Genomic DNA, 23,580 nt, shown 5'->3' with positions numbered 1-23,580 from the left:
TTTTCATAATTCTTGACAAAAAATACTTCTTAAATTAGTGAAATAGGTTGTCAAATCGTCTTTTTTGCTGAAAAACATAGTTATATGAAAGTTTTGTGATTATTTCTTACGAAATTACTAATAATATTTTCAATTGCTTATTGATTTTTTAATTATTTTAGTTTTCCAATTTAATGCGATTAAAATTTAATATTAAAATAATAACAGCACTAATAGTAATAATGTAGCGGTGACTGAGACAACAATTACTGTTTCTAAAAAGAGAACAAAGGAAAAAAATATTTTCGTAAGATTTGGACAATTGTAACAAAAGTATTTGGTTTTGTTTGAATTATATGAATAGGTTACATATAGAAAAAAAAAATACAATGAAATATGGAATTCAATATTTTATATCGAAAAATAAATAAAACGTAAAGAAATAAACAGAATCGTAGAAAAATGCTGTACATTTTTTATTTCGTTTACGTAAAACATTTTTTTTTAAATTATTTGTTTTAACCATTCACAGCTATTACAAAATAAATCTTGCTATTACTACTGTTAATTCTTCTGTTTCTGTTTCTTCAAGTTTATTATTATTTCAAATTTCTCTTTTCAATATTGTATCATTCCCAAAAGTGTGGTGTAATCCTGCGCTATTAACATTCCACGTATTTTTCACGTTTATAAAATTTTACTTAAATCGCGCATTCTTTTGGCTGTTACAAAGTAATCGATAAAAAAAAATCATGATTTATATTTTTTACAATATAATAAATATTATTTCATGTTCTTTACCGTAAATTTCTTCTTTTACTCTTTTTTTTAGTTTAACGTAAAATAGACTTAACCTCAAAATAATGGAAATATTTTAACAGTATTTTTTTAATTTTTTAGAACTACTGTCAAGTTCGTTTCATCTGCGGTCTTTTATTTTTGTATGCATGTTAAGTGCCATAACTCTGTGGTTGTAAGGGAGGCATAAGATAATCAGTTACGATAAATGTATAAATATATTCTCGATAAAAGAAGCATGCCGTGTAATTGTTTAATGTAATACGATTACTGAAATAATTTATCGTTAACTTCTTTACTTGCCGATTTTATTGTTTTTACAGTTGTTCTCCGAACTAAATACGTATATGGTGTCATATTACCACGCCAAGTCCGTAAATTACATTTGATATTCAGCCCTACTAAACCCTAATAAGTACTTTCATTCTGATCGTTACACGGACTGGATATGTAGTGATCATCATTACTGACAAAGAAAGAAACTATTCCGACTAATATCTCGTATTCATTTAGAACTGTAACAAAATCGAGAAAGGATACTTTTAATTTCTTATTAGAATAAGATGTGTACAGAGAGATTACAAAGTACGGTAACCCTTAAATAAGTGCTCTACAGTGAAATTAAAAAAAAAAAAATAATAAAATTTAGTAAATGCTCCTGCCTAGAAACAATCTATTTTTCGATATGAGACCACCACACAGCCAAGCTCTCGAAGGGAGGGAGAGTAACTAAAAAATGTTAAACGGAAAGCGTAGCGTTATGTTACATCATTTTAAAGGGCATTGAAAAAAATTTGACGTAAAAAAAAAATTCAAGCTACAATAACCAACCAAAATGGCGGCCATTTAATGTTGTTTTTTTTTTAATTAGTCCTGAATTACGTTTGTAATACATGTCAGATAGTATTTATTATCTTTAGTATTTATGAAATTTTATTTTGTGTGTTTCACTGATGAAAGTTATTTAATCGTTACTGTAGACCGCTTTTGAAACTAGTTGTGTAAAATATTATAAGTCCGCTATTTTGGTTAGGGTTGTGTTAGTTCAATTATTTTTTACATCAAAATTATTGTTTTTGCAATTTAAAATTTAAAATGATGTGTAATAAACCCACTTTTTCCGTTAAAAATGTTTTGAGTTATCCTTCCCTCGATTACTTTCTCGTACGAAAGAAAAAGATGTTGGCCTTTGCGAGTGCTTGCAGTTTTATTCGCTCCGTTGTAGTGTATTTTTTTCGAGGTTCCTCAAGTTTCTTGTATTGTTATTTTTGTTAGTGTTGTTAGTTTATTATTTTCGTTGTTGTTTTGTTGCATTATTTTGAATTTTTTGGTTGTTTTTCTCCATTATTTCGTTATCTTAGTTTTATTTCTACGGTTCCTAGATGACCGCCATATTGTTTTAGGCTGTAGGAAATTGTTTTGGACTTGGGAGAATTTTTTGACGGTATTCTGGTGCCTCACCGTTTTTTAGACTTTTCGGCACGTTTTTCGGTTCTTTTTACGGTTTTTGTTGGTAATTACTATTTAAAAGTATTTTCTTGGAAGTAACCTAGCGTTGCTAGGTGTTGCTAAGGTAAACAAAGTTTATTTACATCGGCTTCAATTTTTTTTTTTTTGCAGTGCCTAGGACGAGGGACTTACCGACTGATTTGTTTACTGCCAATGTTAAGTAAATTATACGAGAGGCTCCTAGCAGAGACTGTGGGTGGAAGAGAAAGTAGCAGGCGGTTGGTCCCAGTCGCACGCATTACGGTTTTATGCGAGGAAGATCTACCGTCAACGGCCTTCGCCGGGTACTGGAATACACTAATGCATGCAGAGTGGGCACCAGGAGGACCAGAAAAATTCCGTTGATGGTCCTCCTGAATGTTCGCAGTGCTTTTAACAGCATCCTGTGGGTGAGTATTATGGAAGAATTATATTATGGAACAGGAATATTATTTTTTACTTGAGATATTATACTCAAGTAATATATTACTCGATTATATTTTTTACTTAGAGATATTATTTTTTTTAAGCGAATTTCTTACGCCAAGAAGCTGGTAAAAACAACGGAAGCGGTGATGTAAGTTTCCGGATGACGGGAGGAGTGCCGCAGGGGTCCGTCTTAAGCCCTCTGCTTTGGAACATCACCTTCTACGGGGTGCAGCGAATGGGATTCCCGGAGGATGTATCCTTGCTCGCGTATGCGGACGATTTAGCGATGTTAGTATCGGGCCACTCTGAAGAAGATGTCCAGAGAACAGATAACAAAGCGATCCGACGAGTGAGTCTTTGGCTGGGGAATAAAGGACTGAAGTTGGCTCCTCAAAAGACTCAGGTCGTAGCGGTAGTCGGCCGGCGAAAAATCCGAGTGGCCATGCAGCCCCATGTCAAGTATCTTGGCGTATGGTTTGAACAAGCAGGACTGTTCAATAAATATATTAAAGAAGTAGGGGGAAGGACAGCCCCCTGCTGAGCTGCCGTTTGTCCGTGCTTGCACGGGTGGGCGGCACGGAGACTCCCAACTCCCCGGGTCAGAAAAAAAAAGATTGGAGAAAAGACCGAGTCCCGGTGGATGGGGCGGGGTCCCGGGAACGGCATAGCCGGGCCTGGTTACTCCTGCCTTTGAAGTTAGAGGCAGGGAAATTTAAATAAGAAGATCCAGAACCGGCAGGCCGACCTGCCATACCGTACCTGCTTTCGGCAGACGGGGAGGCTCTTTAAGAGTCGCAAGGATACGCTCCTGGACTGAATCAAGCTTGACTGCGTCTGGTCCACGGGCGTAGGGGTGAAAAAATATTCTCGTACGAAAAAATAAATCGTTTTGAAGTAAAAGCATTTGCTAAATTTAATTTTTATTTTTATATTAACATTTGAAATCGTCCTTTAATTTGTTATCGTACTTTATGATAACATACTTTGTGTAATATATTTACGCACACATTGACTTCACAAAAATGTTATTTTAAACGGTTTTAAATTGCCTTTCGTCAAGTCGATTTCAAATAGGAAAATAATTTTTTATTTAGAATATTTCCTCATTTGTAAGGAAATATTTAAAAAAAAGTATTATTGTGGAAGAAATACATAATTTTTGGTAAGACTTATGGAATATATAGTATAAAAAAAATTTACTGGATACATTTAATTAACTACTTGTACGTACATATTACTACTACTTGTACATATTACCTCAAAATTAATAATGTAAAAATATTTTTTTTCAATATATTTGGATTATACAGGTAAAATATACGATTGCACGAAGTCTTTAATTATCGCACGAATAAAATATTTTCATAAACGTTTATACGTACAACATAGTATTTAAAAAAATGATTCATTACAGCCTTCAAATATTACATCTTCATTGTAGTTGCTTGAAATTAAACCTGCGGTTTAAAGAAAGAATAAAACATTATCCTCTTAAATTGTAGTTATTTTGCTGATAATGCAAGAAAATCGATTATCTGATTTTTCATGTTTAAATGTGTTTATAACGTAACATTTTCGAAGGGTACCTTTCATCAATACCAAGGTAATAAAATTAGATAAACTTTATAAAATTAAAACATTGCTGGTATTATTGATGATAGAATCCAATCATCATCTTTTTTGTACGTGCTTTTCCAAATCAAAATTGTCATTTATAATTAATTTTTTAATTCATCCTTCACAGAGGAGTGGTTGTTTCTTTAATTTTCTCCCTATCATCCGATGTTTATAAAATTATAAATGTAGAAAAAGCAAGGAATAACAATAAAGTAATTACGTAATTATATCTAGAAAATAATTATTTATTTGGGAATAAATAGTTTTTGTGTTCAATTAGTTTGTTTTATCGTTCAGTTGTTGAAAATATTGTGGTTATAGTGTATAGTTATGCCATTTCATAAAGTAATAGAGTAAATCATTCTTCCGTTACAAATTAAATTAATTTGTTAATTTTATTTCCTACACTTTTCTGTCTATATATATATATATTGATATAACTAATGGTTATGTTCTAATTGGTTATTCTAATGGTTACGTTTTAACCTTTTTCATAAAAAAGGATGTTGCATGGGTTTGTTTGTTTGTATGATTGTTCGTCGTATGTGCTCATATTTTATTTTAGCTGCCATTGGCGCAGAGCGTACCGCTGGCGGTGCGCCGGGCAACTGCGCTTGACGACTCTCTCTCAGCCGACTCTCTCCCGCTAGAAGCAGTCCGTTGTCAATTAATTTACAGATTAATTTAATTTCTAAGCGTAGATTATTTATACTTATATTTGATATGTGTATCATTATTTATTAATTTTATTTATTTAATTTTATTAATAAAGGAAAGGGATTATTAGTTAATATTTGGCAGTAAAAAAAAGAATTCTTTATTTAGCGGGAGAGAGTCGTTGGCGGGCATCCAGCCGACGCATCATGTGGTCCTCGCTGCGTCAATAGCAGTAGCTGGATCGGCAACTAACACAACCTCACACAAGACTAAACGAAGAAAATGACGTCCCCAAGCCAACTCCCTGTTATCAGTAACTGTGCTCATAGTTTTATTTTATCTGCTATTGGTGCACAGCGCCAATAGCAGATAAAGGAATAAATCGTTTGTATTTATTTGTACTTATTGATACGAACGATTTATTTAAAATTATATTTTTGTTTTGGAGATAAAACAGAAAACATTGGGGTTAGAGCTGTGTTAAAAAACGCAACTCAAGAAAGAGCTTTCGTTGTAAACTTTTTTGTAGTCAGTACGTTAAGTTTGGTTAGAACTGGCAAAAACATTTAACAAAATGTTTAATGAAACAACCATGTAACATATTCGCAGCGGGGCGTAGGGCCGCTTTTTTCTGGACTAGTTGTAGTCTATTTGTAGAATAAGAAAGGTCTAATTTTGCTAAACACATTATCGATAACAACCATAATTATAATCAGGAAAATTTTATTGAGATTTTTGATTTTTTAAATAATATACAAGGTACTAATAACTTACAAAAATATCATATATATCTTTATAATAATAAATTAATGAATGTTATATATCATTGTCAAATCTTGACAATGATATATTATATAGGCAAGTTCTGAACTATAACCATAGAGTTGGTCGACCACGCCGTTTGCTTTCAATTTTATTGTAACGGTGGAAACTTTTATTGTGACTGGACGCTAAGTCGACATAATTTTTTAAAACTGTTGTACATTTTTACATTTTACAACACGACTTACATACGATGAATGAGTTTTATTTTAAGAATAATATAAAAGTTTTTTGAGTTCCTGAAGATGGATTTGGTATCCGGGGCTATTTGAACGCATATAAAAAAGTTGTTAGTAAGTGTTTTTTTATAAATTATTATTATTGTATAATTATACTAACGGGCCATGTTTGATAAAATTAGTACATTTCAAATCGTTTCGTCAACGAGAAATATTTTTTGTAAGAAATTCATTGTTTAAAGTTTCTCCTCGTGACACGTTGTTTTAGAATGAATTAATTCGTTGCTGGAAATTTGATTCGGCTCACAGCATGTGGGTTTTCTTCAGACCACCGATGTGTATTCCGTGTTTTGTTTATGTAAGCTTATACCATCTGTACCAAAAGTAGTTTCTTCTGAAAATAGTACGAACGGAATTAAGTGGTAATTATTTTTAACCTGTTGACAAAACTGCACTCGCCTGGTACGGTCACCAAGCTTGACGTGTTGAACTTTCTTAATATGATAAGGAAGCAGTTCGTGAGCAGCTCTAATGTCCTCCATAATGTACTTTGAGGAATGTTGTATCGTATAGAAATTATCTCCTGCTCGTTATAGGACTCAACACCTGAAGAATGTTTTCCCTTTCATCGCCATGTACAGGTTGAAGTTCATAGTGAAACGTGACGCTGGGGAGTGTACCGTTCTCATGAAAATTATTAAAAATTCTACAATATACTTTAAGATTTGGAACTACTCGTCCAGGATACCTACATCGGTATTCTTCCGCCGCAGCTGGAGCACTTTCATCGAAAAAGCATACAAAATCTTAACTTCATATTCTGATGAGTGAGGAGACGCGGTATATTTCAGAACAAAAAATTCAAAACGGGATTTCACTCCTTTAAATTCAGATTCGATTGGAAAAAATGTGAGTACAGTTTAGAGTACAATAAACACAAAAACACTACAGATTTCGATTCTCAAAAATAATTAAACGCAATTAAAATTATGTCAAAAACAACTAAACCGCCTGTAGTTTATTATTTACACGTAACCACTATTATATAAGAACAGTTAATAGTATTCAAATTAATCTCGAAGCATACAGATAGTATTGTCTATCTTCCTTTTCGCCGTTTAGCCTCCGGGAATTACAGTCAGATATTACTTCAGAGGATGAATAAGGATGATATGTATGACTGTAAGTGAAGCGTATTCTTGTACAGTCTCAGGTCGACCATCTCTGAGATGTGTGGTTAATTGAAACCCAACCACCAAATAACACCGGTATTCACGATCTAGTATTCAAATCTGTAAAAATAACTGCCTTTACTAGGACTTGAACGCTGGAACTCTCGAATTCCAAATCAGCTGATTTGAGAAAACGCGTTCACCACTATACCAACCCGGTGGGTTAAGTGTTGCCTACCTAATATTTCAAAGGTAACCCACCGGGTTGGTCTAGTGGTGAACTTCTCAAATCAGCTGATTTGGAAGTCGAGAGTTCCAGCGTTCATGTCCTAGTAAAGTCGGTTATTTTTACACGGATTTGAATACTAGATCGTGGATACCGGTGTTCTTTGGTGGGTTGGGTTTCAATTAACCACACATCTCAACAGTCGAACTGAGAATGTACAAGACTGCACTTCATTTACAGTCTTACATATCATCCTCTGAAGAATTATCTGAAAGGTAATTCCCTCCGATAATTACCTTTCTAACCTTTTATTTTCCTAAACAGGAAAAAAGAAAAATATTTCAAAGGTGTATATTTATTTTACTAAGAACAGCTGTTTTTAATTTTAAAAATTCATATTATTTTTCTATTTTGTTTTTAATAATAAAAGTTGATTTTTTTTCATAGGCTTTATTACCTCAATTTTTCTCAGAATTAAATCCTCTACAAGTTTTGGTAATAAACTTTACATTTAGTATCATTAAACATAGTTGTACTTCAATTCTAAAAACCATGTTTTTCGTTACCGAAGTTTTGTTTTACGTTGAATATTATTAAACCTACGGGAAATACAGTTCTGAAACCTGTTTTTTTTTATTTTTTCAGCTCAATATACATAAGAAATCATCATGTTTACCCCTAATATAACATCTTAAAAATGTCAATATACCTTTATTTCACCGGGGGAACTAATATTCGGGCGAAATTTTTCGTTAACCGTAACTCAATAACAAAGCGTTTTAGGACATATATTTATAAGAAATATTTCCCTTAACTTCAAGGCCTAGAATCAGTTCCCAAATGATTCTTCATTCCTCCTGAATTGCAGTTGAAGCAATTCAACTGCAATTTTCTTTTCTTTGTATAAAGAAAATTACTTTCTATTTTAGGTACAGTTACACTGTTTTAACATATTTTATAATTCAGTAAGTCTTTTTTTAATTTTATGATATTTATTTATAAAAATTCATTTCCGTAATCTGTAACAAGTTATTATTATACTGAAATTCTGAAAATAAAAACTAACTTCAAGCAAGTAACTTCATAAAATTAAGTATGTTGTTTTAACTTTTATTAAATTAACGATTGTGTAATTTATGTATACATATATAAATCAATTTTAATGAATACACACACACTCACGCATAAACGTAATCACGTTATTACACAAATATATACTTCTTATTAAAGAAAACAGAGCAACTTTCTCCATAGGAAGTACGTTATATCGATATACCGATTAAGCGTTCTAATAATGTAGAGGAATTTGAATGAATAGAGGTTACATTTTAAATAAATTGTGATAATAATAATAATTACTGCATGCTAATAAAATTATGTAACGTTTTTGTTAATTACATAAATTAATTATTGTTAACTTCTCATTGATCTTGTTTTATTTATTTATTTTCGTTAATAAGGTTTTTCTTTCATATCTTAATATATATAGACTTGCACTTACTTTAATCGTTTGTGTGCAGGGAATAAATTAATTAAAAATGACATTTCATTTCGGTGAGAAATTAATAAATATTTCCGTAACTCTCAGAGAACGCTGATAATCTCGGTAAAAAAACAGAAATGTAAAACCAAAACTGAATTTAAAATACTTGCCTTTCATATCAGTTCTAAAAGATTGGTTATCACTTTATCCTTGATGATGTTTCTGGAACATTATATATTTCCGGTCATAAAGCGGGTCGGGTAAATTGAATTTTATATATAATAGGAAACAACAGGGAGTCCGGTTTTATTCAGTACAGCATCAGAGCAGAGTTGCAGTTATCATACCATAAAACTAACAAGAATTATTTACAGGTAATCACTTCTATAAAAAGTATACGGTAAGCTTTTAGGTATAAATAAAGAATACCATCGGGTAAAGATTGATAGTAAGTATGAAGGAAAGGATTGGGTACGAAAAAAGGATAAATTTAATAACAGAATGAATAAGAAGTAGACAAAAGGTTTCAAAGGAAAGGGGTATTTCGGTTAAAATAAAATAAATTCTCAGTTTACTCACACTTTATATAGATATAAGGGTATAAAGAGATTACTATCTGTGAGTGTACCAAAGATCACTTTATTTAACGGGTAAAGACCTAGAATATGAGTGGCGTTACACTCATCCTAAGTATATCCTTGTATTAAAGAGCCAACCGAAAACTAGAGCAAGCATCTTAAGGAAAACTCCAGAAATGTAAGTCATAACTAACTTTAAATCGTTCAATGAAATTCTACTGAAGGATACAAATTAATTGTTATTTTTGTCTCGATGTGTCCTATAAACCTTTGATCTGGTCAGCTCGTAAATCATGAAGGCAAATTTTAGTTTGTCCTCAAAATGAGAAAAAATTTTGAGTTTAATTATTTTCTCTTTAAAAGTTATTATAGTAGAAAGACGAATTATATAATGGTGAAAATTTTATGGTTTCCGGATTTTTCTCGGCGGTTAGATGATATAAAGCTTGTATTGCCTCCTGATACACTCGGTCGTCTTGTACTCTTCTCTTTACAAATACAGCTGGCGGTTTCAAATCGCTTATATCATTTACAAATGTTATTTTCACTCGGGGATCACAATGGAACTTCAAACGGAACCCACGTTGAACGGTAATTACAGGTTTCCAAACTGCAAAACACAGAACGCTTATGTTGGGAGTCCGCCATCTTTGCTACTAGCGCTTTGAAGCAGAAGGTTCAGTAAACAATTTATGAGCTTGCGCACAGCTAAAGCTGTTTGAATTCTTCTTTTATTTCATGTATAATTAATCAATGCATATGAAACTTGAGAAACATTACATAACTTTAAAACCACGATATTCATTTTGAAGTACTCTGTATATATGTATATCTTCAGTTACATTCATGCCATTGGTAATAGAATTAAATTGTGTTAGTTTTTTTTAAACGTTTACGACTGACAAGAACAGAAAAGAGAAAGAAAGAAATTTTTGATTTGAAAATCTGGTAACAGAAAATGACTAACCGAACGATATATGATGTAATCATAAACATTAAATTATTTCATCTTACATTATACTTAATGTTTTAAAATAAATGTTAGCTTAGACCTGTAAATTTATATTAAAAAATTAATAATTTAGAAGCGTATTTTTTCTTTCTTAATCGTACTTAATTTTTGTAATTAAATAAAAATTTTGAATTTCAAAAACCGGATTTAACAGATGGACGTTCAGATGTGTATCTTGCCCTTGGATATGAATTTCATCAGAAAAAAAAACTTTAACAAGATGGGAACGGTAATTTCTCCTTTCTAACTGCATATTCAAGTGTGTTATTTTACGGAGGGAAATGTATGAAAACATATAATTTATATCACCTTTAAACTAGAATCCAAAAAAAGGAAAGGAAAATAATTAACTAATAAACTTGAATGCTTAATATGATAAAATTATCTGATTGTAGATAATAACAACTACTGGCATTTTAGGAGAACAAAAATTATTATTATTATCACCGCTAATAAATAAATAAATATATATATAATTTAGGATATACTTACGTTTCGATAGATTCTTTAAACCGGAATTGCGGTCAGATGTAAGATTCACTTTTTCAATAGTTTCCGGTTTTTAACGGCTTTAAAAACACCAAATTATATCATATTAAATTATAATGTGTTAGTTAAAAAAAATAATAGTAATATGTGATAAAACAAGACGACTTAACTGTTATAAAGGAAGTATAATATAATGGATAAGGTATTCAGTTTTGTTCTGTATGCGACGACTATTTTACAGGAAATGCCTCAGGATACAAGCGTAAAAGTCTTTATTGCGTAATTTTTAAATGAAGGAATGTCTTAATTAACTTGTCCTAAGTATATCAGAATATTTAAACGCGTGTTATATAAATTGTTATTGTCGTAAAAAATTTAGAAATAAAGAAAAACGTTGTGTAAATATTAATTATGCAATTAAAAAAATCGACTGTTCTCACTAAAGACTATTTACTTTATATTAACTGTAATCTTTAAGGACAAAATATATTGAAATTAATGATTCAGTAGAATCTATTAAAACAAAAATTTTAAAAGAAATACGAGCCTTTAAAATTTGAAAGCTAAATTCTCTTATTGCTATATACTTGTACGTAGAAGAGGTTTTAACATCTTAGCGTTCTTCCACCTGAAAAATATAAACCATTTTCTTTAACGTGCGTTTGTTTTATTGTCTTAAAAATGTAGATAGAAGTTTGTGTGATTTTGGAGTATAGATAAAGCTTTTATTCTTAGCGGTACACAATAAGACGTGATATAGATCACGTCAGGAGTAGTTGATGTGCAACTGCGCGGGTAAAAACGGAACTTCCCTAGGATCTGCCTTGAGATGGATAAAACGTGGTAAAACCTTGATTAGATCAGGGTCACAGAATACAATCATAAAATAAAAAAATTAGTTTGATTAAAATTAGTATAATTATTATTTAAAACTTCAATACATGAAACACTGTTATAAAAAATAACTGTAAAATAGATTAAAATTCAGAATGCGTTCAAAAAATAGAATCATTTGAGCATATATTTGTAAAAACGTTGAATGGGAAGAAAAAATTCTGGATTTTAACAATTATTTTCATTAGTAATTAAAACTTCATCGACAGGGTCATATGTTTCTATAAAAGAAAATCTTTTAATTGTGTTTTACATAAATCGGTAGGAAGATTTTTTCGGTTCTATAATTTATTAAAATCAGCAATAATAAGGTTCCTTTTCTCATAAGGGAAAGTATTATATTGTGTTTCATTAATCAGTTACGTACATTCGATAGAAATTGTTATTTTTTAGTAAGTGATTTTTTTCTTTTTATTTCTAAATATTACACATTCGTAAATACAAACGCAAGGATAAGTTAAGATTTTTAATTGTCTAAATATTGGTCTACAAATATTATAAGATACTTTTGAATCAGATATATATTTAATTTTCCTAATATGTATATTGCAATCTGTTCAACTAGTGAACAATAAGCGATCCCCCCCCCCCCCCGTGGGTTAATGTGTTGAGTATGATACGTAAGACATGTAAATGAGGTGTAGTCTTGTACAGACTCAGGCTGATCATTCCTTTGACGTGTGATTAATTGAACCCCAATCTCCAAAGTACAGCGGTATCCACTGTCTAGTATTCAAATCCGTATAAAAGCGACTAAAGTTTATTAGAATTTGAATCTCAAAACCTTCGACTTCAAAAATCAGCTGTTAAACAACCAGCCCGATGGACTGAATTATTTTTAAAATCCGAAAAATAAATTATATAAATAAATAAATTTTTCCAGCAGAATAAATTATAGACATCCAACGTAAGATAAGTATGTTAATTAAAAATTGAGAATTAATTGGACTAAATTTGAGGGTACGTAAGTTATGGTAAGTTAATTTATCATAACTTGTTTGGTTCTAATCATAATATAAGGACCGTATTTCTACATTAAATGTATGCATATATGTCATAACTAACGGTAGTAGGCCAAACATGCTTAAGTATCCCGTGCCAGGATTACTAAGGAAATAAGGTACGACGTGGTTTCTCGTTGTCTTTTTCACTGAAGCCGCATACTTGCGAAAAAGTTTAGGTGAAATTCAGCCTTACAAGTGGTAAGTATATTATTCATCGCAGTGATCGGCTGTTAAGTGAACACCATTACTTCCAGAGATATCAGTCCTGACTGATATCTCTTGTGTCATAAGTGATTTACGTATTTCTCAGTCTCAGACAGATAGTATAAAGCAGCAGATTCGTGTATCCCCTTCTGTAATGAAATAAATTTGTTATAATCACTGCTTCATCTCAGCAGTGGAAATAAAATGTACATTTATAACAAATTTTGAGGCATACGCAATATTTTCACCGCTTTAATCATTTTCTTTCAACATAAGAGATGTTACAGTCGTCGTTCATTTATAAGGTTACGCAGTACGAAATTTTTAATATAACTTATTTAAAACTTAAAATAATTCGACGAGATTAATAAGTTCCACGACGCACACGATAAAATATTCTTGATAGAATAAAGAGATATTTAACAGGAACTGGAGAGAAGTCTATGGCAAAATGTCTTTTAAAAGACGCAGAGGCTAGTAGAAGTTATTTTTAAGCGACGAAGGTTAGTGAAGTTTCTACAGGGAAAATTTTTCTACAGTGAGCAACCGGTAAAGAAAGATAAAAAATGAAACGTAAAAAACCGATAATTAAGGATTAAGAGGTTAGCAGATGTAAAAGTTCGTCATAGCAGTCAAAAGATTTTACACAAAAATCCATTAAATGTATTTTCAGAAGTTTTATATTTTTTTATCGGTTGCGTATTATAGGGTACAATTTCCCAAACCCATCGTCATATGAAATTAAAACTGAACGACGACATTATACAATAATTTCTGACATTTAATGTGTCCGCTCCTGAAAATTAAAATTTAATATAACAAATCTGGACGTCTGTTTCAGTGAATATTAGTAAATTCATCGAGTATTCCAAATCGGACAACCTTCTAAATTTTTGATGTCTCTGTATATTAAAATGGCTCTGTAATTTCCCTTCTTTAAGTATGATAATTTTTTAAATAGTCCTAACGAAATAGAATAAAATTGAATTTTTTGAGACCTAATTAAATATTTTTTAATCGTGTATGTTAGGTACCGTAACCGTTACGGTTGTTGATCGATATAGACATTCTCAAGAGTAATAAGCATCCGATATCGGTATTACTAAAGAAAGCGGAAAGGAAACTGTATCCTGTTACCTTTTTTTTTATTAACTGTGGGACGTGACTAGATTACCGAAATGCAGTCTTAAAAGTAGCAACTTCTTTCCGTTCTTCACATCGACTGTTTTTAGTGAAGATCGTTATTTTCAGAGAAAACAGTTGTGGTCGGTATCTTTTGTATCTCAGGTCTTTATATGAATCTCTTTCTGCTATTAAAAAGACAGATAGCGTAAAGCAAATAATTAATGTATGTATCTGTCTTTTTTAACCGATTTCAAAAATGACGAAGTTCTCAATTCGACCTGTATGTATTTTTTGTTTGTTTGTTTGCCAGGCTTAATTTTTCAACAAGTTCACGAGTTTGGATGAATTTTTTTTTTTAAACAATAAATTTATAGAATGATATGGAATTATCATTATTATATAAATTTATATTATTTATAGAATTATATGGTATAATGTAATTATTATATAATAGAATTTATTCAATAGTGCATCAACACCATTACTTAAAGGTATTGCATTAAAAATAAAATACGGGTGAAAAACTTCGATCTAGTTAGTTATGATTACTTAGACGACTTTATCGTGTATGATCGATAAGATAAAATATTTTTCTTACGGAATATGAAAAATAAGTTTACTACCATCCTTGTCTAATAATAATTAGACGAAATACGATAATAATAATAAAGATGATGATAATAATAATACAATCGAACAAAAGAAACAAAAATTCGGATAACTGGCTATTGAAGTAGGAATTCCAAAACTAGCGTTAGTAAAATATGTGTTATTATTGAATATTATTACCACAGTAGTGTTGTCTAGCTCCGGAGTCATACCGAAGGAACTTTTGAAAGGATTATAGATGCCAGGAATGCTCGAGGCGCTGCTCAGATCCATACAGAAGGCAGTAATAGTAAACACAAGCAATACGGTTCGCGAATTCATGGGTTTTTATTAATTTTAATATTATTTTATAATAAAAAGTTAAATAAAAATTTTTTAATTTGAATAACTTCTTTCCGTTTCCAGGCAAGAAAATTTTATCCGGTATGTATAAAATGCTGAGAACGCAAAGCGTCGCAACGTATTTATTTATAACATTAATAACATTCTGCAGTGAATATGCGCCTTAGATTATTACTCAATACTTTTTTTTTTGTTGTAGAATAAAAATCTACAATCAATTGCTTCTGGTGAAACCGTATATTTAGCATGTTAAAATATCACACGAGAGAGGGCTATCCAATGATGACCTCCCTCGAAAACGAAAGGTAAAAGATATTAATAACAGAAACGCCATGTTAATAAACTTATAGTAACAAGTAAGATCCAGTAAATAACTCATTATGCAATAAGCACTATCATCACTGGGTTCCATAACTTGTCCAATCTATGTGTCCACATATACAGTTCGCACGCGATGTTAATTTATCAAACAGAAGATCATGCGCATATGAACACAGGTAGATGAACGAACTAATGAAAGAATCGCTCGATACTTGACGCATTCTCTGTAAACGAATTTCTTTAAAATTAATCAATCGATGTGAACATTCTTCAGGTATTTTATTAAAAATACGTTTATAAATCGAAGAAAAACTGTGTGATCTTTGTTCTTGAATCTCAATTAAAAGACGCTTGCTGATCAAATCGTGTCGACTTTCTCATGAAGATGGCGTTTCTTTTGACGACTAACATTTTATGTATTCATGCATTTTAGATAGTCTTTCGCCATTTACGATATCAGATTCTTGAATCAGAATCTTATGCGTATTTTCCTCGAATCTTTTAAGCCAATTTTGAAAGAGTCTGTTTTGTTTCAAGAGAGTGTTCTTTTCTCTTTCGCGCAGTCTCTTTTGTAGGTCTGTCCGTATTTCCGTTTCTACGAAGTTGCGAAATCAAAAAGAATGAAATAAAGAATTATTGAAGAAAAAAATTTTCATACTGCAAAATTGTTTTTTAATAAGTTCCACTGGAAAGGAAAAAGATAATTATTCCGATACGCCTCCTTTAATACAGTTTTTGAATTTATTTTTCGAAGCGGTTGGCAAGTTTTAAGTGAATTTACGAGATACTTATACGCTCAAAAATAAGTTTCAAAGATCGTATTCAGGGCGTATTGGAAAAATTGTTTCGTTTCCAGTAATGACGAGTCTGTTCAATTTTTTTCAATAAATGAATAAACTTCATTATGCCGTCTCGATAATGGAAATTCTTCTCTTAAACCGTCAAAGTTGTATTTTATTACGTATCGATTTTATTCATTCTTTATCGTCGCTACTTATATAATTTCTTATTTTAATGTATTCGTGCGAACTATAATAACATCTTTCATTTTATTTATTTCCTTGTATTTCTGGTCAAGGTTTTCCTTGATCCATCCAGGGAAAGACGGGATAATTTAATTTGATGAATGTGGAGTAGCGTACTATCTAAAAACTCATGATGTGATCCGTGAAGTAATATATTTCTTGATTTGAATAAAATATTTGTTTACATGACCGTCAATTATAAAGCTAATTATTTCATTGGATTCATTAGATGTTGAAATAATCACCTGACTTTTACGTTCCCTTACGTTTAGTTTAATTTTAAACTAAAGCGCATTGAATTTTTAATATCGATAACAGAAAGTTATGTGAAATACTAATTGACCTCGTTTATTTTTCACGGGTAGATTTCCCAATAAACCAAATTCCTTCTACTTTAAAACGTTATGTTGCACGTTACGCTGTTTCTAATTACTAATGAAACGTTCTTATTTGTTTAATCGTAATAAAAATTTTATATTTCGTATTTAGAAATTTTATAGTTTTGGGTTAAATACCTAAATTGCGTTAAAATTCTAGAAGGCTTTTTTGTCGATTTTTATTTCTTTTTAATTAAAAATTTGCTACAGATTATTTAGAGTAATAAAATTTTAATTAGACTATATTATGATTGCAGACTATATTAATTATTTCAGATTTCTCAATATTATTATATTTTTAATAATTAGTTTGGTTTTGTTTTAAAGATATTAAAAATACAGTTCACGAATTTATCAAGAAAATGTTACTTCTCAAAATGTCAAATATTAATTTCTTTATAATAATTAATTACCTTCTGTTGCTTTTAATTGGAAGTAAAATCTACCAGTAATATTTTATGTAATATACTCGTATCGTAAGAAAATAAAATATTTTCTCTTCAGAATAAATTAATAAGTAATATTACTTATAGTTTTCAACTCGTTTAATTTTTCAAGAATTAAAAAAAGAATTAATTCACGTTTAAAGAGAGACGGTTGTTTTTTTCTTTATTTACCTTGAACATCGAGTTATGCATTCACCATGACCACGGGTTTAATCAGCGCCCGTAGCGTAAGCCGCACATTCTCTTCGTGAAAGAGAAGCTCTTGACCTGCGCCCTCTGTTGTTTACGAAATTAAACTTTCTTCAGGAAAAAAACACATACCAGCTGCTGTTTGCAACTTTTCTGACTCAATTTACTGAAATAAACACTACGAAATATTGAATTTTTTTTAATCTAACCTATTTTTTCTTGGTGTAATTGTAAACGATGTAAAACAATAAACTAGATGTGAAATTCTACGGTATTCGTATTCTCTCTCTTTCTCTCTCCCTCTGTGCCTCGCTCTCGCATTCTTTTTCTCTTTATATATATATATACACACACACACACACACACACACACACACACACACACACACACACACACACATCTTATATTTAGCTTTTCTATTTCTATGTTAAATACCTTAAGCATTGAGGCTAATTTACTTTTTATATAAATTGTAATAAGAAAATTTTTTGATATAGTGGACCGACCTTTTTAAATTACTGTAAAATATTATGTTATTGAAAAATAGATTTATTTTTGTGAAATATCATATAAGATATAATGATTGTATGTAAAACGATTTTTTTTTTTTTTTAAATAAAAATTATTTGATTTTTTTACAAAATATTTTAATTTTACTAAAATGCATGTGTCTTTTCTGTCAGCCCTAAATTTGTACTTTTAAAGAAAATAAAATTATTATTTTTTTTGTTTCTACAATAATAATATAGTAATATTGCATTATGCAACGAGTGATAGCCATTAATGATAACCATTAATGCACGAGTGCGAAGTAAGTTACGATACGAGCCTTGGCAATCGTCGTAAACTTTGCAAGAGTACATTAGTAGTTATTACAGATAGTTACATACTGCATTTTTTCTCTGACTGAGAAAATATTGGGATTATTTTTATTTAAATCAATGATAGAATACATTTGTTAAAGAATATTTTTTAAAGATTTTTCAAAAATTACATTAAACAATGTAGCATCCTTCCGAGAGTCACCTTTTTGTATTGCTTAGGTTCACCAAAAATTTTTGAGTAAGAATTTTTTTTTAATTTTAGGTTTAGTGTATTGAAATTAGTATATATATATATATATATTTTTAACATTTATTTTTATTTCAAACTAGCAGACCCAGCATATATATATTACCAGCATATATATATATATAAAGATAGATTAAATGAACACAATTGAAAGTTTGGTAAAACATTAACAAGATGAGCATTACGGAACTTCACAAAATTTAACCTTTCCCTTTTCCCTATTTTCCTTTTTCCAATTTCCTTTCCCCACTTTAATTTTTATGATATGCCCTTTCCCCCTCCCCCTCGCCCATTTTCCTCTCTCTTTTCTTTTCTTCCCCCATTTCTCTTTACCTTAATTCTTTTTTCCCTTTTCTTTTTTAACCTTTCCGTTACCATTTCCTTTTTCCCTTTTTTCTTTTTTCCATTTTCCCCTTCTTCTCTTTTACCTGTTTAGATTTCCCCTTTCTCCTTTTTTCCCCGCGCGTAAATCGGTCCTGTAGTGTTCTAGTCTATAGCGGACACACATATCGGAAACATTAAGATGGGAACGTAAAATATTTAGTATAGCGTGTGTTGCTTTTACGTCCTACAGAGAGCGCTGTTTTTCAAAAAAAGCATGTTTTTACCTGTCAGACTTGTGACAGGTAAAAACATCTTAGGTGTATAAATAGTAGGTATATAAAAACACGCGCGTATTCGAATGCAACGTTGTGTCAAAATTTCAAAGCAATCAGTGAAGAACTTTCGGAAATTTAAGATTTTGAACAAACGAACATTTTAAAATTTTTATTTATATAGATTTCAATAAGCCTACAGCATGAAATAATAATGGTTATTTACCAAAAAAAAGTTCTAAAATGCAATTTCTAAGACACGTATTAATCTTTAAAGTGTGAGGTAAAGCTCTGTGTAATGGGAGAAATACCTTTTTTACTTAGTATTTTATGCAAATTTTACTATATAATGTAACTTTTTTTATTAATTTTTTTTTATTTTTCTATGAAAATACTTGATATATCAGAATTATTATTACAGTCGTGTCAAATTTTTATTATTACGCTAATTACGCCGCAAAAATTCAATACTAAAAATTATTTTGAAAAAAAAGATAAAAAATCTTCATATAGACTGGATAGATAGGCAAAAGATGGTATGAACATCTGTTATGACTTCTGAAAATTATTATGCAAGTATTTGCCAATAAACTATTATTTAGACTAAACTAAGCGATGGGGCTCCTTTTAAGTAGAACATTTGTATTATAAATGTTTGTGCCGTTTGTTAATAAACTTAAATAAATCTTCTCATTTTATAAAAAAAGTTGTAACAAATTCACATATTTAAAAAAATAATTATACAAATTTTCAATTTACTATTTGCATAGATAATATGGATTTTTTTACATTACGGATACATTTTTTAACTGTTATAGATATCAAATATGCAAAGCAATAATAATACCGTAACTATCTGTAGGATATAGTTGTTAGTTATGCTAGTGCTGGAATCCAGTCTAAACGTTTTGTAATAACTGAACTGTACTTATTAGGAAGTTAGGAAGAAGTACGCAAACATCACACAATTATGGATTTTACTTTCACTGTTGCATTTTTTTGTATAAAAAATATATTAATGTAACAAATACCCAATTATTAAGTTATTTGTTAATTACAGCGTTGAATTTATTTATTTTATTAAATCGGAATACGTTCTTAATAATTAACGCGTTACTATAATTTACGGTAGTTTATAGATTGCGATAATATCTTATCTTTGTTATAAAGATTTTATAACTTATAACCATTTTAATTAATTATTAATCAATACTGGTTTCTATTTTATCTACCCGAGTTCAATTCCTGGTGTAAATAAAAAGATTTTTATAAAAATAATTCCATTAAAAATAAATTTAAGAAAAAATAAATGTAAAAATCGACTTAAAAATGTTTAAATTACTTAAAAATGCTTTTCAGGCTTCTATAAATTTCAGCATGTAGTAATAATTAGATTCAAATCAATTACCAGCGACTTATCGATTCTTAATTTGACACCGACTTCAAAATTAGAAATTTAAGAAAATATTTAAAAAGTTTTGTTAGAGTTCCTTTTTATAAACTTTTTAGTTTAATTTTTTTATTAAAAATGTGTATAGACTTTTATAAAAACGCTTCTTGTGTGGAAAAAGCAACACAAAGGTGAAAAAATTTTGTCTTGATAAAAATAATAACAATGAATGAAGAGACTTCTCTTTAGAAAAGATAGACTCATGAACGTGTACTAAATTTCACTGGTAGCAGGAATTCTTTGTTTCTTTTGAGTTTTAAGAGCATCGACTGCTGTGGTTATTTGTCCGTTAGCCCATTTCCACGTCAAAAAAAATCCCTTTTGGCACGCCAGAAGGCGAAGGTAGATTTCACCGGTGCTAAGTAGGGGATAAAAAAAATTTCCACCTTATAAGAAAAACTTCAAATTTACTCAATATCACCTTATAAGAAAAACTTCAAATTTACTCAATATCACAGTGGTTGCAGGGGAACAGTTTCACGTGTTTAGCATATGACAAGCCCCATCTTCTTACAATTCCAGCAACATTTTGGTCATCCCTTGCCGTAAGGGTTGGTTATATCAAAAATTGTTTCAAAGGTTTTAGATAATGTTTAGAGGAATAACGACTACCTTAAACCGATTCGATATGTGCCTATTAAGGAAGTATGGTTTTTTTTTGTCTTCGAAACCCCATTTTTCCACCCCCTGGGCCAATGGTTGGTTATATAAAAAAACTTTACTTAGATAAGATTTAGATCCTTATCCAAAGAATAGTAAGAACTTTAAAGGAATTCGATATTTTAGTTAGTAAACAGCGATATTTTGTTTTTTCTACTTTTTTTTTTTGTTTTTTGGTTTTGGTCATCTCTTGTCGTAAGGGTTGGTGATATGAAACATTTTTTCAGACATGACAGTTTCAACGAACAGCCCAGTAGCAGTCTTCCTCGTTTCTTTTACAGAGCCACCAGCAGCTTCCGCGATGCCTCGATCTATCACGAAAGAATTGATTTTTCGAGAAATCCCCTTCTTTTCATTTAATCGCCAAATATTTTGGAATCATTCCACTACTCTTCGGACGAAACTTGGTTCGAACCGTCTTCTCTATCTTCGTAACTGCAGTACTCTTCCTTCGCTTCGCTTCCGAAGCTGAAGGCTTTCCAAGATGAGGAGCTTTACGTGGACCCTCTGCCACGGAAGTTGTGGAAGTTGATGTACCCATAATCTATGTTCTACCGGTCAGTATGTCGCAAGGTGGTGGGCGAGAGACGGTTGAGAGTGCCCCGGATATTTGAACTTGCCTGGGTTTCCCCAGTCAGCCTCCCACACATTTAATCCGGGCCGGGGATTGCCTGATCCATGATACTTGGGCTCAAACGTAGCAGTAAAGGCTCCGATACCTTTGCCCATGGGAAAATTCCTACCAAGAGCCGAAGTGACACACTGGGCGGCGCAAGCTTGTAACGGAAGCTCACAGCAGCCTCCGTTACAAGCAGCGAAAGCGAAAAGCAAAACCGCGACTAGCTCGAACAGTTCGGAACCGGAAATCCCATACTCCACAGATTATTATTATTATTATTATTATTATTATTATTATTATTATTATTATTATTATTATTATTATTATTATTATTATTATTATTATTACCACTACTACTAGTAATACTGCCCCGTTTTTCGAATATTTTTTTACGATTTTTAACAGGAAAATATTTTAAATATTATATCTTTGAAAATGCTTGAAACTGAAAAATTCTTGAAGATTGAAATAATAAAGATATATATGTTCCTATTTGAGAATTTCCTCCCGTTTTTTTACGTCAGTTAAATGGGTCTTAAATTCATTGATTCAACGTTTTAAACACATTTGAAGCCCTAGATGTTCTCTTTAAAATTAATAAAAGAGATTCCACATTAGAATAAGACTTGCAACGAACCATATAGACACGTACAGACATAGATACAGAGAGACGCAAAGCTAAATTTCGGAAATATATTTATAATTTTTGTTTGTTCAGTAGGATAAATAAGTACATGAAATTTCTGTGTATTCAAACGAAGATATTAACTTACTATTTATCATCGTATAACAAAAGATGATATGTATAGTTGGATTTTTGTCGAACCTTTAACATTTTTAATGTTTTAGTTTTTTTTAATTATATACATGTATCTAAAATATTTGTATTTTAAATATGCCGTTCAACATATGAAACTTTGGATGCTCCACTTTCTCAGTTTGTGTTGAACCAGTGGTGTTATTCCTCAAGAACGGTTGGATTGTGTTGTTCCTATTTATAAAAAAAAGGGGAACGAAATTTTGCTCCATCATGGTAGTCTGCTCTCCACGGGATATAAAATCACAACAAGAAGCATGAAAATGTTAATGGATTCACTTCTAAAGGAAGTGCGAGGTGGATTCTGCAAAGATCGCTTCATGAATTCATTTACACCACTTTCACACCGTTGCAGTTAATTGAAAAGAGACGAGAGTTTCAGCTAGAAACCCGCTTGGCATTCGTGGATTTGGATAAGGTCTTTGACCGTTCTACAGAACAAATTTATGCGAAGTATTTATTATTATTTGATCCCTAGCTGGCATTTGGATTGGATCGACTCCTATGTTCGTACGCTGTTGTAGGTGACCAATAGTTGTCTGATTTCATTAACAAGATGCTTCCATGCATGGCGGTCCGTGGCCCTTGTCCTGGCCTCATTAACGTTTAGCCTGGGGTTTTTAATATCATCGATCTGCTTGATCCACGTTTTCTTTGGAGCTGTTCGTTGGACTCTCCAATGGATGGGTAGTTCATGCCAGAGGAGTTTGTAATCTGTTTCCATTCTGCAGACATGACCAAAACCATCGCAGCCTTCAAAACCGAAGGCTGCGATGGTTTGGCTTGACGATGGCTTATTAACTCTTTAACTGTAGAATGGAATTAACTAGCACCTTTGCGTGTGCAAGTTAATAATTACTGTTTTATAAATTCCCTTTTGTTTGCTGATGATTTGTTTATGT

At 31.0% G+C, this 23,580-nt stretch overlaps 1 long non-coding RNA gene across 1 annotated transcript in view; it reads left to right on the top strand.

Annotated features, from left to right (window-relative positions):
• LOC142327362 (uncharacterized) overlaps positions 1-23,580 on the top strand; it is a 288,215-nt gene that overhangs the window by 159,949 nt on the left and 104,686 nt on the right. The window contains exon 3 of the long non-coding RNA XR_012756968.1: positions 2,398-2,675. This is a non-coding gene — a long non-coding RNA (uncharacterized LOC142327362). The remainder of the gene's footprint in view (positions 1-2,397; positions 2,676-23,580) is intronic.

This window comes from Lycorma delicatula, chromosome 7 (assembly GCF_047948215.1).
Source record: "Lycorma delicatula isolate Av1 chromosome 7, ASM4794821v1, whole genome shotgun sequence".
NCBI lineage: Eukaryota > Metazoa > Arthropoda > Insecta > Hemiptera > Fulgoridae > Lycorma > Lycorma delicatula.
This window is presented reverse-complemented; position numbering and strand designations above follow the sequence as displayed.